A 17,215-nucleotide genomic window follows, 5' to 3' on the forward strand; every position below is an offset into this window, starting at 1 on the left:
TTTGAAAAATGAAAGGGGCATGCAGGAGATGCTGTCAGTGGACCGAACAATTGCGGCCCACTTTCGACATTCAGCCACTGTGTGACACTACTAGATGGGCCAGGAGGTTGTGTCGCTTAGCTTAGTCATACAGCAACCTCGGTGCACCTCTTTTTCTTCTTTGCATCATGTGCTGTTTGGGGCCTTTTTTTTGGATATCTGCCCTCCTGTCTGCCACTGCTGTGCCACTCCTAGATGGGCCAATTGTTTGTGTCGATTGGATTAGTCATACAGCTACCTCATTGCACCTCTTCTACATCTTTGCATGAGGTGCTGTTTGGGGCCTTTTTTATATCTGCCCCCCTGTCTGCCACTGCAGTGCCACTCCTAGATGGGCCAATTGTTTGTGTCATTTGGCTTAGTCATACAGCTACCTCATTGCACCTCTTTTTCTTCTTTGCATCATGTGCTGTTTGGGGTCTTTTTGGATATCTGCCCTCCTGTCTGACACTGCAGTGCCACTCCTAGATGGGCCAGGTGTTTGTTTTGTCCACTTGTGTCGTTTAGCTTAGTCATCCAGCAACCTCGGTGCAACCTTTTGGCCTAAAAACAATATTGTGAGGTGTGAAGAATAGACTGGAAATGAGTGGAAATTAATGTTATTGAGGTTAATAATACCATAGGATCAAAATTACCCCCAAATTATGTGAGTTTAGCCATTTTTATGCTTTTTTTCCCCAAATCATCAAGATCCAAAGCCAAAAACAAAACTAAAACTCGAAAGGGTGGTTTTGGCAAAACCAAGTCAAAATAAAGTGGAATTAGAACCAAAACACAAAACACAAAAAGTGCCAGCCGCACATGTCTACTAATCACCATATAATCCTTGACCAACAATTGGGCAGCAGATAATTACAGTAGCAATGCTGAACATGTAAATATTTTAAATTGAAGAACTTGGCATTACAAGGCCTAATGAGGCAAATGCTTGGGAATCCATAGGGTTCTTTTTTTCTACAATTGATTTTTATTTGCAAGTTGTGTCAAACATTTCCCTGTGCTCAAAGACAACTGCTTTTGCAAAGCTGTCCACACATCTAAAGATTATCTTTCCAACCTGGGTCACAACTAGGGGGGGTATTTTCCCCTGGCACCGGATTTGAGGGGTCACTCCAAATAACCCCTCCTTCTGCCTACACTCCCTCCTCTCTTCCCTAAGGGGCTACCTGCTGCCAGGTCCCAGAGGCTTCAGTTTCCCAGCAGTCATGAAGGGGGAGGCACCAAAGCCTGCTTTATAGCAGCTGCTGATCCTGGCTGCTGGCAGGAGTGAGCCATGGCAGGGTTTGAGAACTAGACAGCAGCATTGGCAGCCAGTGGGGACAGAAACAGGTGCATAGTCCCCCCTACCCCTATATACATTACATTTATAGTTCCCCCTACCACTTTATTCCGTACATTTATAGTCCTTTGCTTTATGTCATTGTGTATGTATCTTTTTCTTTTGACAAGCTAATAAAGCAAAACAAAAAAAAGTTATAACTATAATAGCAGAGCCTGATTATGGGGGGTGGGAACAGGGGGTAATTACTGTACCTCCAGACCCCCCCCCCCCTCTCATGGGCCCCTTGGTCCGAGTTGCCCTGATGCAAGAAGCAGCTTTCTCTGCAGCTGGGCAGGGCTGTGGGTCAATTGAGGAGGACATTGTCCCCCTTGAAGCACAGCATCCTTTGCCCCCCACCCCGGAGAGCACGAAACGCTGCTTGAGGGCAGAGGAGGGATTAGAGTGAGAGCAGTAGCATGTAGTTAGCCAGCACACAGTGCCCGCTGGTGCGGCGCCAGGCTGAAGAGAAAAGAGGTGAGTATACATATACTTACCAGTGAGAAGGCTTGGACTACATCTAGCAGAGCCATATCACCCCTGTCCCAGGAAGTCGTTGAAGGATGAAATACTGAAAAACAAATAATTCATTTAAGTGGAAAGCTGAAATAATCTTTGGCTGGAACGTAGGAACCATACGTAGAACCGTTCTATCATTATGGATAGAAAAGACAGCTTGCAATGCAAAGCCCCTAATTTAGAAACATGCCGAGCTGGGGCAATAGCCAGTGGTCGAAGTGGGGCAGTATACGGCAGTATGGTATACCGCCACTTCTTCCACTGACCCGGAAATGAGGAACTGAAAGTGCAGCAGGAGGTGAGGGAAGTTGCCAACCTGCTGCACATGTTGCTACCCGTCCCTGCGTGGCAGCCGGCGGCTGTGTAGAGCGCTGTACGAGCTCACAGCCACCGGCCGCTAACCGCCCACCGCCGCCAGCCGCTCACCGCTGCCAGCCGCCCACCGCAAGCTGTTCACCGCCACCAGCTGCCCGCCGCTCACCGTCGCCAGCCGCTCACCACCGCCAGCAGCCCACCACTCACCGCTGCCAGCCACCAGCAACAAATGAGGTAATGTTCCCCTGCTGTCACCTCTCTCCCTGTCGTTACCTTCCCTGTCCCTACTTTCACTCTCTCTCCCAGCTGTCAATGTCGTCCCTCTCTCTCTCCCTGTTGTCACTGTCGTTACTCTCTCTCCCTGTTGTCACTCTCTCTCCCTGTCGTCACTCTCTCTCCCAGTCATCACTCTCTCTCCCTGTCGTCACTGTCGTCACTCTCTCTCCCTGTCGTTACTCTCTCTCCCTGTCATCACTCTCTCTCTCCCAGTCATCACTCTCTCTCCCTGTTGTCACTCTCTCTCCCTGTCATCACTGTTATCACTCTCTCTCCCTGTCGTCACTGTCGTCACTCTCTCTCCCTGTCGTCACTCTCTCTCCCTGTCATCACTGTCGTCACTCTCTCTCCCTGTCATCACTGTCGTCACTCTCTCTCCCTGTCGTCACTCTCTCTCCCTGTCGTCACTGTCGTCACTATCTCTCTCTGTCGTCACTCTCTCTCCCTGTCATCACTCTCTCTCTCCCTGTCGTCACTCTCTCTCTCCCTGTCGTCACTCTGGCTGTCCCTGCTGTCACAATTTCAGCTCATTCAGTGTGCTATAATGTGAATTTCGGCTCATTCAGTGTGCTATAATGTGAATTTTGGCTCATTCAGTGTGCTATAAAATGAATTTTGGATCATTCAGTGTGCTATAATGTGAATTTTGGCTCATTCAGTGTGTATAATGTGAATTTCGGCTCATTCAGTGTGCTATTTTGGCTCATTCAGTGTGCTACAATGTGAATTTCGGCTCATTCAGTGTGCTATAATGTGAATTTCGGCTCATTCAGTGTGCTATACTGTGAATTTTGGCTCATTCAGTGTGCTACAATGTGAATTTCAGCTCATTCAGTGTGCTATAATGTGAATTTCGGCTCATTCAGTGTGCTATAATGTGAATTTCTGCTCATTCAGTGTGCTATTTTGGCTCATTCAGTGTGCTACAATGTGAATTTCGGCTCATTCAGTGTGCTACAATGCGAATTTCGGCTCATTCAGTGTGCTACAATGTGAATTTCGGCTCATTCAGTGTGCTACAATGTGAATTTTCGGCTCATTCAGTTTGCTACAATGTGATTTTCAGCTCATTCAGTGTGCTATAATGTGAATTTCGGCTCGTACCGTGTGCTACAATGTGAATTTCAGCTCGTACCGTGTGCTATAAGGTGAAAGGGACACCAGTACTAGATAGTTTAAGGGGTTCTACTACACTGGACATGCCCCTTTTGGGTGACCATGGCCCTTTTGGGTGACCACGCCCAAAGTGCGCGCATAATTACGTCCTTGACTTTGCATACCCCCACTTCAAAATTTCCACTTCGACCACTGGCAATAGCCATATGGAAGACCAGCTTTCAATTAAGGAACTGTAGATATGCTGAAGCTAAAGGCTAAAAAGGACCCTGTTTGAGAGGTGATAGGACTAGATTAAGATCTCACGGTGCTATGGTGGATGCCATGGTGGTTGAATGTGCACCATACCCTGTAAAAAGGTTCAGACCTCTGACAGATGGTGAAGTGATACATAGTAAAAAGGACTGGTCCACTTTGCAGATTTGTGGAGGTGAGACCAGCAGCACCAGTCTCTTACCCCTCACTCTATGGCTTCACTTTCCATCCTAGGTGCTACTGCCCTCCCGGTGAGGGGAAAGGGTATGTGGTACAGGTTTTTTTTTTAACAGCCGATGTATTGTGGGCCTAATTCAGCATGGATCGTAGATGTGCGCAAAATCTCATATCTACGATCCATTACACTGACATTCATGGGATGCCCACCACAGGCAAGTCCACCCCGCATTCCGGATCCAGCCCACCCTGCACACATGCAAAAGCATTGCACAGTGGTAAAGCTTTTGCATGTTTAGGGTAGCGCTCTGCCTACGTAGCATAGCTGCTAAGGCAGATGGCTACGTGCCATGTTTCGGGACGCAGCAGCTGCATGTCGCGCTGCAGCCGCAGTCTGCCCCGCAAACGGTCTGGACACACCTGTGTTGTCCGGACCGCGCCCCTACCACAACACTGCAGCAGAGTTACATGCTGAGTTAGGTCCTGTGTCTGTGCAATCATCCAAGGGAGCCGCCTTAGACAATAAAACTGGCGCTTGCCATCAGGGACAGTGCTGCTGCCCAGCACCCTCTAAAAGGGTAAGGGTACGCACTGTCCCCAGGTCCCATAGGTCTCTGCAGAGACTGGAGTGCTGTGGGGGGACACCGCTACACCACCTGCATCCAGCAAGCTGAAGACAGTTTCCGCAGCCATTGCACTCACTCTCACACTACAAGCAGTGCACAGCACATAACCATAAAATAAAATTAGAAAGTTTCAAATAAATTAAATGAAAAATTCTAAACAATTGTCCTTCTAAAATGTGCTCTTACTCCAAAGGCACCTAAAGAAGACTGGCTTCATGGGGCTGCACAGGGGAGGAACTTAACTTAAATGTAGGGTAGTATGGACGGTGTAATGGTTAGCATTACTGCCTCTCAGCACTGAGGTCATGGGCTTGATTCCCACCATGGCCCTAACTGTGTGGAGTTTGTATATTCTCCCAGTACTTGCGTGGGTTTCCTCAGGGTGCTCCGGTTTCCTCCCACAATCCAAAAATATACTGGTAGGTTAACCCTATTGTGAATGTGTGTGTTTGAACATGAGGTAGGAAATATAGACTGTAAGAAGCTCCACTGGGGCAGGGACTGATGTGAATGGCCAAATATTCTCTGTAAAGCGCTGCCGAATATGTGTGCGCTATTTACATAACTGGTAATAAATAAATAATAAACTTACAGCAATTTAAGTGCCAAACTCCAGCCCCATCCTGCAATCCCATGTTCCAGTGTCCGATAAGACTTACTCTCGATCACGGCAGCTGTGTATGATGTCACGTAGCCACCGTGATCATGCCCCCGACACCCCCATTTGGCCGCCTCCACCACCCGTTCGCGCCGCACTGCCCCCTTAACGCTTCATCTACTCCCTGGAAACAGAGCGTTGCTCCCCACCGCCCTGCAACCACCACTGACTGAAAGTGCGGGCACATGCGAAGGACGGGCGCTGCGCATGCGCCTGTGGGGGCGATCGTAATAATTCCGGTGATAAAATACACATATAGTATTGTTCTTAAAAAACTTGTACATTTCCAATGTTTTCTGAAACATACAGTATAGTTTACATCTACAAAGTAGCTTGTTCTCATCTTTTAACAGATTGCAAGGTGAGAAAAGATGTTTCAAAGAAAATGTTATTGTAAGAGCAAAATCTTTAGTAGTGGAAAAAGTAATCATTTCAACAATCAGGTCGGCAAACATATCATAGTTGTGATTTACGAATGCTTCATCCTACGCATATACACACACTAACCGAAGTTTAAGATTAAATGCTATATGTAGATGATAAAACATCAGAATTAAAGAAAAAAACATATATGAGTTCCTTTAGATATGCCCTGTTCTGTGTGCTTTTACTGCGAACAGGTGGATAGAGGAAAGTAAGATTCGGGCTTGGAGCCCTTCACTACCTCCCACACATACCCACCTAACCATTGATGACCTACATTGACTATCATATTCGTAACTTTACTCATGTATTGATGTGCAGGTGTATACATTAAAATAATACAAACATGCATTTGTGATATCTACTTACAGAGTTAAGATATCATTTTACAGGCACGCTTTGCTGCTGGGCATTTGTTTCTACTATGTGTTTTCTAAGTGCACAGCAAGCCTTCCATATCCATATGAACTTAGTACATGTGTTTTTAAATAAAATTCATTTAAATTCATGTTTGAAACAATCAAAATAAAAATGAAAAAACTCAAGATACAATGGTTTGATTAAGTTGGTACATTTTGCATTAACATTTTATCTAACAATAATAGTAATCATCATCATCATCATCATCATCTCCTCATCATTTTATTTATAAAGTGCTTTTCTCCAGCAGGACTCAAAGTTGCTTTACAGACATCAAAAACATAGGCCCTCATTCCGAGTTCGCTCACTAGCCGCTTTTCGCAGCAGTGCACATGCTAAGCCGCCACCCTCTGGGAGTGATTCTTAGCTTAGCAGAATTGCGAACGAAAGATTCACAAAATTGCGAATAGACATTTCTCAGCAGTTTCAGAGTAGCTCGAGACTTACTCTGCCACTGCGATCAGTTCAGTCAGTTTCGTTCCTGGTTTGACGTCACAAACACACCCAGCGTTCGCCCAGACACTCCCCCATTTCTCCAGCCACTCCCGCGTTTTTCCCAGAAACGGCAGCGTTTTTTCACACACACCCATAAAACGGTCAGTTTTCGCCCAGAAACACCCACTTCCTGTCAATCACACTCCGATCACCAGAACGAAGAAAACTCCTCGTAATGCCGTGAGTAAAATACCTAACTGTTGAGTAAAATAACTAAGCTCATGCGCTCTGCGAACATTGCGCATGCAAAGTAAGCGACTAATCGCAAAATAGAGAAAATTGGCAACGAGCGAACAACTCGGAATGAGGGCCATAGTACTTAGCACAAGAATGTAGTAGTACAGTAAGTAGAGCATTACACAGAAATAATTAAAAAACTAACAACAAAAAAAAACCCTAGAGTGCACAATAAGAATCATGCAGGGTTGGTGCAGAAATTTTAGACAATAAATAGCACAGCTTATAGATTTTTCACCTACGAAAAGGTACCAGATGAGGCAGCCATCTTGGGTGCACTACGATGGATTATCTTGGGTATAATAGGTTACTCCTAGAAGAGGTGACTCAAAATGGGTAGTTGCAACATCCTAACACTAGGAGCAGTGTTCCAACCTAACCGTCAGTCCATGTATTTTTTATGTCAGCCACGAGGCATGGTATTCAGTATAGCGGTTGATGGGATCCCGACAACCGGCATACTGACACCTTTTTTCACTGTTGGGGGTCCATGACCCCCCTGGAGGGAGGATAAATAGCACCACCGTGCCAGCAGCATGGCGAGTGCAGTGAGCCCGCAAGGGGCTCATTTGCGCTTGCCCCGCTGTCGGCAAGCCGGTGGTCGGGATACCGGCGCCAATATGCTGGCCGCCAGGGACCCGGCCGCCGGCAGCTCATACTACAGCCGCCACAAGCATGCAGGTGAGACTATAAATATTTGCTTATTGCTATATTTTTTCAACCACTACTTTGTTGAATTTGGTCTATAATGATACCTCCATTTTGCTACAGAATTAGCAATACGCAGATAAAAATATGCTAATATTCCTTAAGGCAAAAAAATCCAAGGACAAACTTAAGGCTATTAACACTTGATGCAAATCTCAGACAGATTCCATTGACACAAATGGTGAGTTCCTGACCGCCGGTCCCTATATCAACACCGGGATTCCGAGCAGTGAACAGCCTGATGGTTGGCAAGCCGGCCAGCAGGGATTTTTCCCACTCATTGGTGTCCACAACACCCATAGAGTGGGAATAGAACCTGTGGCGGACACAGCTTGCCACCAAGCCTGCTGCATGGTGAGCGCAGTGAGCCCGCAAGGTGCTTCGCTGTGCTCACCCACCCCGCTGGCCATCTAAAAGCCTGGATCCCACCGTTGGTATGGTGACCGTCAGTCACCCAACCGCCGGTCAGACGAACCCAACCGCATGCAGAGATGCATATTGTTGCATACCTCCTGAGTTGGCTGGAATTTGGCCAGATATTGTCTTTCCATGTAATTGGAGATTTTGGGGCATAAACTGCATGTCAACAATGCGAGGCATGAAACCTGACTTGTAGGAGTGTCATAGGAATCAATAACTCTCTGTGATTGTGAGTCATTCACAGTGGAAGAGAAGGTAATTTCTGATAGATCGCTGCTTCTAGCATGGGACTGGTTTCAGTGCTGTTAATAATGCTGCTGTTAGTGTAAAAATCAATGGGCAGCACAGCTTGTGCTTTCTGCTTACAGATGTATGGAAACTAGAGATGAGCGGGTGCAGTTCTCAGAGAACCGATCCCTACCGAACTTCACGTCTCGAGCCCGGATCCAAGTCCTGCTTGGGTTTTCCCGCCTTACTTGGAAACCAGAATGAGGCAATATGCCATCATCCCGCTGTCGGATTCTCGCGGGGTTTGGATATCATATAAGGAGCCACGCATCGCCGCCATTTTCACTCCAGTCCTGGAGAGTGTAGTGAGAGGACGAGTTTCTGTCCTCAGTGTCTGTGCGGGCGGGAAAGTGGGGTGGCAATTATAGTGCTGTCTTGTGCTGCTCAGTCCAGTGTAGTGTCTTAGCTGCATCACTCAGTCCAGTGACCAGTCACAGTGGTGGTGTCCTCTGCTGCCATATGTCCAGTGCTGCTGTATAAGTTCCTTACAGTGTTGCTGTGTTGTCCTGCATCAGACCAGTGGTAGTGTCCTGGGCATCAGTCAGTCCAGTGATCAGTCACAGTGGTGGTGTCCTCTGCTGCCATATGTCCAGTGCTGCTGTATAATAAGTCCCTTACAGTGTCGCTGTGTTATCCTGCATCAGACCAGTGGTAGTGTCCTGTGCTATATATTATTTACCCCAAATAAAGGGGTTATTAACATTAAATCCAAATATCATTTTTACAGGGTTTGACCTGTGTGGTGTAGGGGTACGCTCTCCTGTGCCACATATTGTGTTATATAACTACAGAAAAATAATGGAGAACAAAAATTTGGAGGATAAAATATGGAAAGATAAAAAACCACTTCCTCCAAATGCTGAAGTTGCTGCCACTAGTCATGACATAGACGATGAAATGCTATCAATGTCATCTGCCAAGGCCGATGCCCAATGTCATAGTGGAGGGCATGTCAAATCCAAAAAGTCAAAAGTTCAGTAAAATGACCCAAATAAATACATTTAAATGGTCTGAGGAGAAACGTAAACTTGCCAATATGCCATTTACGACACGGCTAAGGCCCTGGCCTATGTTCATGACTAGTGGTTCAGCTTCACATGACGATGGAAGCCCTCATACTCCCGCTAGAAAAATTAAAAGAGTTAAGCTGGCAAAAGCACAGCAAAGAACTGTGCATTCTAAGATGGTATCACAAATCCCCAGGGAGAGTCCAAGTGTGTCAGCGGTTACGATGCCTGACCTTCCCAAAACTGGACGGGAAGAGGTGGCTCCTTCCACCATTTGCACGCCCCCTGCAAGTGCTGGAAGGAGCACCCACAGTCCAGTACCCGATATTCAAATTAAAGCTGTCACTGTTGAAGTACACCAGGATGAGGATATGGGTGTTGCTGGCGCTGAGGAGGAAGTTGACGAGGAGGATTCTGATGGTGATGTGGTTTGTTTAAATCAGGCACCGGGGGAGAGACCTGTTGTTCGTGGGATGAAGAAGCCCATTGTGATACCTGGGCAAAATACTAAAAAAGCCACCTTTTTGGTGTGGAATTATTTCTCCACAAATCCAGACAACAGGTGTCAAGCCGTGTGTTGCCTCTGTCAATCTGTAAAAAGTAGGGGTAAGAGCGTTAACCACATAGGAACATCCTCCATTATACGTCACTTGCTGTGCATTCATCAGAAGTCAGTGTCAAGTTATGAAACTTTGGATAAGAGTATAAGCAGTCCATTGACACCTAAATCCCTTCTTCCTCTTGTACCCAAGCTCCTGCAAGCCATACCAACAACTCCCTCAACGTCAACTTCCTCCTCAGTCAGGAATGTCAGTAGTCCTGCAGGCCATGTCACTGGCAAGACTGAGGAGTCCTCTCCGAACCGGGATTCCTCCGGAGGATCCTTCAGTGGCATGCCTGCTGTTGCTGCCGCTGCTGTTTTTGCTGCTGGGAGTCGATCGTCATCCCAGAGGGGAAGTCGGAAGACCACTTGTACTACTTCCAGTAAGCAATTGACTGTCCAACAGTCCTTTGTGAGGAAGATGAAATATGACAGCAGTCATCCTGTTGCAAAGTGGATAACTGAGGCCTTGACAGCTATGTTGGTGTTAGACGTGCGTCCGGTATCCACCATTAGTTCAGTGGGACTTAGAGAATTGTTTGAGGTACTGTGTCCCCGGTACCAAATCCCATCTAGGTTCCACTTCACTAGGCAGGCAATACAGAGAATGTGCAGAGACGTCAGAAAAAGTGTCCTCAGTGTCCTAAAAAATGCAGTTGTACCCACTGTCCAGTGGAACAGGGCAGAGTAAAACTATATGAGTGTGACAGCCCACTTAGTAGATGTATTGCCTCCAGCAGCCACAACAGCAGCAGCACCAGTAGCAGCATCTCACAAACACCAACTCATTCCTAGGCAGGCTACGCTATGTATCACCACTTTCCGTAAGAGGCACACCGCTGACAACCACTCTCGGAAACTGAGGGACATCATCGCACAATAAGACTCTCCTGGGGATTTGTGATATCGGATAACGCCACCAATATTGTGTGTGCATTACATCTGGGCAAATTCCAGCACGTCCCATGTTTTGCACATACAATGAATTTGGTGGTGCAGAATTTTTTGATAAATGACAGGAGCGTGCAGGAGATGCTGTCGGTGGCCCAAAAAATTGTGGGCCACTTTCGACATTCAGCCACGTGTGCCAAAGACTGGAGCGCCAGCAAACACTCCTGAACCTGCCCTGCCATCACCTGAAGCAAGAGGTGCTACCGAAGTGAAATTCAACACTCTATATGCTTCAGAGGATGGCGGAGCAGCAAAAGGCCATTCAAGTCTATACATCCACCTACGATATAGGAAAAGAGGGGGAATGTACCTGACTCAAGCAGAGTGGAGAATGATTTCCGTCTTGTGCAAGGTTCTCCAACACTTCGAACTTGCCACATGTGAAGTCAGTTCAGACACTGCCAGCTTGAGTCAGGTCATTCCTCTCACCAGGCTTTTGCAGAAGCCACTGGAGAAATTGAAGGAGGAGCTAAGATGGAGCGATTCCGCAAGTATGTGGGACTTCTGGATGGAGCCCTTCATTCACTTTGCCAGGATTCAAGGATGGTCAATCTGTTGAAATCAGAGCACTACATTTTGGCCACCGTGCTCGATCCTAGGTTTAAATCCTATGTTGTATCTCTCTTTCCGGCAGACACAAGTGTGCGGAGGTGCAAAGACCTGCTGGTGAGTAACAGCTTCTCCTTCATTTTCTCCCACAACTAGGGCTGCGAGGAAAAGTATAAGATTTCCTAGCTCACACACTGGCAGTGATGCAGGGCAGTCAGGAGCGAGTGCTGACATCTGGTCCAGACTGAAGGACCTGCCAACGATTACTGACATGTCTACCCTCACTGCATATGATTCTGTCACCATTGAAAGAATGGTGGAGGATTATATGACTGATAGCATCTAAGTAGGCATGTCAGACAGTCCGTATATATACTGGCAGGAATAAAAGGCAGTTTGGATGCCCTTGCACAAACTGGCTTTATTTTACCTAAGTTATACGCCTCCAGTGTGAACTCCGAAAGAGTGTTAAGTGCAGCCGGTAACCTTGTCAGTGATCGGCGAAGGAGGTTACTTCCACAAAATGTGGAGAAGATGATGTTCATCAGAATGAATTATAAATTCCTCCGGGAAGACCTTTACCAGCAATTGCCTCCAGAAAGTACACAGGGACCTGTGATAGTGGATTCCAGTGGGGACGAATAAATACTCTGTGAAGAGGAGGAGAATGTACACACTGAAAGGGGTGAGGAATCGGTAGATGAGGTCAACATCTTGCCTCTGTACAGCCAGTTTGTGCAAGGAGAGATTGATTGCTTTTTCTCTGGTGGGGGCCCAAACAAACCAGTAATTTCAGCCACAGTCATGTGGCAGACCCTGTCGCTGAAATGTTTGGTTTGTTAAAGTGTGCATGTCCTGTTTATACAACATAAGGGTGGGTGGGAGGGCCCAAGGACAATTCCATCTTGCACTTCTTTTTCTTCTTTGCATTATGTGCTGTTTGGGGACTAGTTTTTTTAAGTGCCATCCTGTCTGACACTGCCGTACAACTGCCGTATAAGTCCAGTCCAGTGGTGCTGTCTTGTGCTGCATCAGTCCAGTGGTGGTGTCTTGTGGTACCATAAGTCCAGTGGTGGTGTCCTGTGCTGTATATTATTTACACCAAATAAAATTGTTATATACATTACTTATATTATTATCCAAATAATTTACGCTCGCCTGTGCTGCATATTATTATAATAGCTCCAAATAAAAGAGTTATTATTTTACAAATTAATTTTACAAGCTTTGCCATGTGTGTGTGTGGTTTGGGGTATGCTCTCCTGTGCCACCAATATTGTGCGTGTATTACATCTGGGCAAATTCCAGCACGTCCCATGTTGTTTGTGCTGCACACTTGTGTCGCTTAGCTTAGTCATAAAGCTACCTCATTGCACCTCTTTTTCTTCTTTGCATGATGTGCTGTTTGGGGACTAGTTTTTTTAAGTGCCATCCTGTCTACAACTGCAGTGCCACTCCTAGATGGACCAGGTGTTTGTGCCACACACGTGTGTCGCTTAGCTTAGCCATCCAGCTACCTAATTGCACCTTTTTCTTCTTTGCATCATGTGCTGTTTGGAGCCTATTTTTTAAATCTGCTATCCTGTCTGCCACTGCAGTGCCACTCCTAGATGGGCCAGGTGTTTGTGCTGCACACTTGTGTAGCTTAGCTTAGTCATCCAGCGACCTTAGTGCAACCTTTTGGCATAAAAACAATATTGTGAGGTGTGAGGTGTTCAGAATAGATAGGAAATGAGTGGAAATGAATGTTATTGAGGTTAATTATACCGTTGGATTAAAATTACCCCAAATTATGTGATTTCAGCTGTTTTTATGTTTTTTTCAATAATCATCCAGATTCAAAACCAAAACCAAAACACGAAAGGGTGGTTTTGGCAAAACCAATCCAGATCCAAAACAAGAGCATGGAACCAGAACCAAACTCATAACACAAAACACGAAAAGTGCCTGTCGCACATCTCTAATGGAAACCTGCAGTAACTGAACAGATTCTGAACGAAATCTTGCATTAGCATAAGGTAGTATTCTGGCTTCTGCAGATGCCTGCAAATACAGCCACTTTGATTCTAACTCAGAATCATCCCCTTAGTTAGTAGTTCTCTATCCACTAATAATAACAGCAAATTTTATTATTCAGTTACAGGGATTTGCCACTGAACTCACTGGAGTGATGAGAATTAGAATTAATGCTGTATACTACATGAATGTACAGTACTGTACATATTATTTACAATCAGGGCTGTAATGAGGGGTGGAACATCTTGGGGGCCATACCATCCATACCTGACCTAAGCTACAGCCCGCACCCTCCTCCAGCTCACGGCTCCTGCAGTGTGTGGGGAGAGACACTACAGTATGTCTTCTCCCCTAGTGCCGTGGGAACTGTTCTGCTGCTTGGAGTGTCTGTAAGGCTGAATACACACTATAAAGGTGCGTACACACTGGCTGTTATATCGGCCGTTCTATTGAACGGCCAACATAACCCGGGTCTATCGGCCAGTGTATACAAGCTGTATGTCTGTGAATGTGGTAGTTCACAGACATATTGCGTCTGGCCTGCAGCATAGCCGACATTCAATATATCTAACAATATATTGGCGCATTGTGCTGCGTGTATGGGTGGTCAGCCGACCGCCCGTACACTTCCCGCAGATGCTGGTGGTGACTGACAGCTGCACTGGGTGGGTGCATGTGTGTACCCAGCATAACAATATCTGTCCGATCTGTCTGGTTGGAACAAAAATCTGATAATGTATGGGAGCAAATGACAATAAGCCAGTTTCCCCCAAACACTGGAAAACAAAAATGAACATTTAGACAAAATGGTTAAATCCTTTTGATTTAACCAATTTATCCAAATGACCGTTTTTTTTATCATTTATCGGCTTCTGGGATCAAATGGTTGATTGTCATTTGTTCCCAAACATTACCAGATTATTGCTCCAATCAGAAAGATTGGACTGATAATGTTATAGTGTGTATCCAGCTTTAGGCACCCTGAGCAGCAGCTAGTGAGCCAATCTAATAGACCCATCTTCCCACCCACTGAGGCTATTAGTTATTATGGCTTGAGCGCCATTCATGAGGGCTGTTTCACTGTATAATGACATGTTTAAGTGTATACTGCAATACTGACATACTGTAATAGCTAGCATTAGGTGATTTGACAAATTAAATACAGTACTGACAAATGAAAGCAGTGTCTTTGCTGTCTGCATTTTTCATAGTCACATCTGAGTTCCATTTTTCCAATGCCAATGAAACTGAACAGAGTTTAGTTGTAGGGACATCACAGTGGTTTCCCTTTTGTACCTACTTCCTTTGAACTTCCGTATCTTTTATATGGCTGCCGTTGTGTTTTTAAATATACATTATAATGTTTAGCATGTGATTATAGTTCTTCACATATAGCAGCTGTCATTAAAGGCTACACATCACCAGTCTCTACTTCCATGGAACAATGTTGAACATAATGCACGTGGTTGATTGATTGTGGTAGGGCAGTGGTTTTCAAACTCGGTCATCAGTTCAAATTTTCCAGGTCACCTACAGTAGCAGGTGCACTGGTGTATTCATTACTCAATGACACATTTTAAAAGATCCACAGGTGGAGCTAATTATTTCACTTGCGATTTTGTGAGGAGACTTGGAAATCGTGAACTGTTTTGGGGCCGAGGACCAAGTTTCAGAACCACTGTGGTAGGGTTTGGATTGATAGAGGTATGGTTTGGGTGAATCAGTGTGTCTTAATGTGCCAGCAGTATTGATTAAAGTAACAGAAGCAGAAAATGGCATTTTTGTCTAATTAAATAAACAGCAATACATATCATGATGTCCCTTGTTTTCTCCATAAATAATCTTTAAAAACAACATTCTTTTATCTTACAGCCAAACAATACTGAATAAAAAAAGTAGGTAAATCTATTTCAGAAACTACATTATCCGATCGGTTTTCAAAAAATGTAATCACATAATTTTTGATTGAAAAAAAAGGCCACTAGTTGTCCATGAGAATCAGATATTTGTATAATGTGTTTATTGCCATATTTATCCTTTTGTGATCTCATAAATATGGACCATACTAACATGTTATGACAAAGGGTATTCTGCTCTTACAGTGTTTCCTGCAAGCTCTGACCCATTTTTTTTCTCAATCATTCTTTTTACCTCCTTATAGATTTGAGTAATTAACACCTAATTATTCCCACTGAGTGTCACTGACTCTGCAAAAGAGCAAAAATCATCAGGGGGTAATTATTTAGTACTCTAGCCACTAAGCTCTAGTCACTTAGTATGTTGCCTTAGGAACAAACTGAGAGAAATACATTCAAGTAAAGGGTTCTTAATTACATGGTTAACATGATAAGGGGTAGTTAAACAAGGCAAAGAGACACACCATAAATGCTCAGCTGCTGAAATCAGTCAATTTGTATTAGGAACATTTTCTGCTTGGGGCCTAAGGTGATTCCTCTTAGCAGTATTTTGTAACCACATTCTGGTGCTCTGAGAATTAAATCACTGCAGACAATAAAATGAGAATAACCTTTTGGGATTTTGTTTTTACAGCAAATATAGTTATGACTGACAGTTCACATTCATAATACAGCTTAAATCCTGATGAAAACAACAAAGAACATTAACACAAAATGTTTTGTTTCCTTTTGTGTATTAAGCAAATATGTAAGGCTCGGACCTTATATGAAAGATCTTTGTTACATTATGTTGTCTTTTATTATGTTCCCTTTACAGTACAATTGAATGTGTGACTTTCCATCTAACATGATATCAATTTACTTGAATTGATGCTGTATTCTATATGCAATCAGAGTAAGATTTTTGTTGGTGCCCCCTGGCAGACAATTCCACCATCAAGCTTAGGCTGGGTACACACTTGCCGATGTTACATCAGATGTGACATCGTGCAAGATCCCCCATGCAAATGATATTGTTCATACACATTGAACGATATTGTTTGCTTCTCGTCAGTGATGGCATGCAACTAGATCCAAGTTAGAGATGTGCGCCGGAAATTTTTCGGGTTTTGTGTTTGGTTTTGGTTTCGGTTCCGCGGCCGTGTTTTGGATTCGGACGCGTATTGGCAAAACCTCCCTGAAAATTTTTTGTCGGATTCGGGTGTGTTTTGGATTTTGGTGTTTTTTTTCAAAAAACCCTCAAAAACAGCTTAAATCATAGAATTTGGGGGTAATTTTGGTCCTATAGTATTATTAACCTCAATAACCATAATTTCCACTAATTTCCAGACAATTCTGAACACCTCATACCTCACAATATTATTTTTAGTCCTAAAATTTGCACCGAGGTTGCTGGATGACTAAGCTGAGCGACCCAAGTGGGTGGCACAAACACCTGGCCCATCTAGGAGTGGCACTGCAGTGTCAGACAGGATGGCACTTAAAAAAATTGGCCCCAAACATCACATGATGCAAAGATAAATAAAAAAAAAAGAGGTGCAAGATGGAATTGTTCTTGGGCGCTCCCACCCTTATGTTGTATAAACAGGACATGCACACTTTAACAAACCCATCATTTCAGCCACAGGGTCTGCCACACAACTGTAGCTGAAATGACTGGTTGGTTTGGGGCCCCACCAAAAAATGAAGCAATCAATCTCTCCTTGCTCAAACAGGCTCTACAGAGGCAAGATTTCCACCTCATCATCATCCTCTGATTCCTCACCCCTTTCACTGTGTACACACTGGAGGGTGGGCAACTTAGGTAAAATAAAGCCAGTTTGTGCAAGGGCCTCCAAATTGCCTCTTTTTCCTGCCAGTATACGTACGGACTGTCTGACGTGCC

The sequence above is a fragment of the Pseudophryne corroboree genome, chromosome 5, assembly GCF_028390025.1.
Source record: "Pseudophryne corroboree isolate aPseCor3 chromosome 5, aPseCor3.hap2, whole genome shotgun sequence".
Taxonomy (NCBI): Eukaryota; Metazoa; Chordata; class Amphibia; order Anura; family Myobatrachidae; genus Pseudophryne; species Pseudophryne corroboree.